Genomic DNA, 3,116 nt, shown 5'->3' with positions numbered 1-3,116 from the left:
TCTTTCTCAATAGTGCACAGAGCCTCCCGTATGCCAGCTTAGAATGCAAAAGGGGAGCCCCTTTACCTACAGCTCTTCTTGCTGGGAAAGTCTGCTTCTTGACTTTTCAGCGCCCTTATGTGGAAATGTGTTACTTACAATGCCTGAAATATTTGGGGTGGAAGGGGTGGAAGCAGGGAAAGTAATAATATTGGCAACACATCATAAATCCTCGGAGACAGGGATGCTGAAAGTGGCAGAATTAAGGACTTTGGAAAGCACACGGGGTCAGCTGTGAAGAGGGCACTATTGTGAAACACTCGAGGACTGTTTTCTTAATCCTGGTGTGCAATATGGTACAGAGAGCATTCAGGAGTTACAATTAGAGGACTGATTTCACATGAGTTTAGTATTTCATGTTAATCGTTTTGACATTTCCAGATATTGGCTAATATTGGTCCCCATTCTGTAACAGCCTATTTCCCTCTTCTCCACATGAAAGGCAAAGCTGTTGAGTGTTCCATCCCCATTGGGTCTGGATTTTTACCAATTGTTTGTTTTAAGTGAAGTATGATTTTTAGGTATAAAGGAGAACTGAAATTTTCTTTCTAGCTGGTCCTTTTTTGGAATTGGGGAGTTAAGACTTTGAGGGAGACAAGATATATTGTGAAAGGAGAAAGAATTTTAAGACTCAGAATGAAGAAACTGATTAGATTTTTAAATATAGGATTTGAGATTATTTTCATCAGAACATGAAATGACACCTATAATTTGGATTTTAGTATTGACAATTTAAACTATCTTAAAAATATGACTCTGTTATCATGGATGTCATATAAGACAGTGATTCATATTATTCATTATGCCCTGCTAACAACTCTAAAATAAGATTAAAAAGGTCTACTTTCCCCAAGAAGGACATTAATTTATAGATATTTTGCTACAGTTACCGATCAATTTGTAAAGGCTGTAAAAACATAAAAAAACTATAGTAAGATAAGCTTTATTCTGAATTATCAACAATTGTTATGAAAATCCTGTATTTCATGAGATTTTGCATTTAATAAATCTCAACATATTTCCTGGTAAGAAATCCTAACAAACTTGGGATGGAAAATCTCTCTCTTTTAAAAACCCCATAGAAAATTTCTACCATAAAACTACAGCAAATAATATGGTTGCTGGTGAAATACTAAAGTAGACCCCTAGATGCAGAAATAAGGCAATGATGCCAGCCATCACTGCAAGATGCCACATAGTGGTGAAGGTCCCAGCTATTGCAATAAGATAAGAAAAAAAAATGTAGAAAGATGGAAATAAAGAGAACACTATATAGAATATCTGAGAAGTTCAAGTGAAAAACCACTAGAACTAAAAAAAAAAAAAAAATAGCTCAGCAAGGCAGTCAGATATAAAAGATCTGATGTATAGTGATGTTCACTTAGAGAATATAAAGGAAAGAAAAACCGTATTCACAAAAGCAAAAACAAAGTACATAGGAACAAATCTAACAATAAATGCATAAGACCTATGTGAAGAAAATTATAATACTTTACTAAAGGATATACTAGAAACCTTAAATAAATTGAGATAATATCATATTCTTCCATGGGAAGATCCAATATTGAAAAGATGTTAATTCTACCCAAATTAACTTGTTGATTCAGAGAAATTCCAGAAAACAAAAAGCAGTTCTGGCTTTCCCTGGCAAAGGGGAAAATGTTTCAGTTTATAAGAACAGCACTTGAGCCCACAAAGCTTTTGTGGGTAGTAGCAGAACTGCCACTTCAAAGGCGCACACCTCAGCTACAGGTCCACAGAGATGACAATGTATGTCTTAGTCACTCACTGCAGCAAGCTCAGCTGGTGACCAGTTACGCCATGAGGCAGTAGGATACCTTCTGCAGCTCTAGAACCTATATCTCCCCTGCTGATTGAAACAGACTTCACTGGAGCAATTAAGATCAGAACTGATCCTCAGTTTTTATATTTATCACAAAAGGGGAAAGGGCCTCAGGGATGGGGGAAAAAGCGGTACTCTCTAGATAACAAGACAGGACATTTTCCTTGAAACAAAAATTTTAATATTTGACTTCATTTTGTCTCCCAGTCTGATGTAGTGGCCAAAATCAATTCTGTAATTATAAGCATAAGGATAATTAATTAATTTACTAACTTTTCTCCTCCAGTCATTAGCCTCTATATTTAGAAACAATATAGACATCTATACCTGTTCCTTGCTCTTCATTTGGTCTTTCTGTGTCTTTCTTTTGGAAACATTGCTAGATGTTGTATGAATTTTTAAAATCTAAAATGTCCAAAATTAGAAAATCCAAAGGAAGTTTCAAGAGTATTGGTGGAAACCGTTATTTATCTTTATTCATTCTCTTACAATTGTTTTTGAGAAGTCCAAGAGAATAGACTAGATGCCAGGAAATTAGAAAAATGCAGCTATGGTGCAAATCTTCAAAAGACTGAAATTGAGCAGTCCTTTCAAATTACTCTCCCTCACTGTCAGTTTGCAAGATTTGGGAATAATTGTATAAAGCTGAAATACAAAAAGAGAGAGACACACAAAGAAGTTTAACAAAGCAATTTGAACTTAAGTATGTGCCATAATAAAGGGATAAGGAGACTGGTCCACAGATGGTCATTGTACTTTGCTTAAGCACATTGCCTGCCAGGACCCCACACGACTTCATTTATCAAATTCCTTAAGCTTGAAAGAGCAATTGTGATGACTTCACTTTACCCTAGCCCTGAACACAGTGAAAAAGATCAAGGGGGGAAAAGCTGAGCTATACATATCCAGAAGCAGCAATGCCAGACGATTTGATATATCATCTGAGTGATCAGGAGAGAGAAAGACCAGAAGACTGCAGTCTAGAAAAAGTTCCTGTACATTTGGAAGTTTCAGAGACACCAAAAACACCAGCAAAGATCTAAGAAGTGAGACTGACAGGAAGTAAGAAAATGAAACCAGTGCCAAGAAAAAAAATTCAAACCAACTCATCAGGGAAAATAGATTTGGGTATTCAGAGTCGAGAGTAATCTGAGAAAGCCACAGTGACATATGTGATGTCATGAGGATCGTGACAGCAAATTAGATATGTAATCAGTGTATCTCTTCCTTGAGC

Source organism: Dama dama, chromosome 3, assembly GCF_033118175.1.
Source record: "Dama dama isolate Ldn47 chromosome 3, ASM3311817v1, whole genome shotgun sequence".
Lineage (NCBI taxonomy): Eukaryota > Metazoa > Chordata > Mammalia > Artiodactyla > Cervidae > Dama > Dama dama.
The sequence above is the reverse complement of the archived record's forward strand: the minus strand, read 5'-3'. Positions refer to the sequence as shown.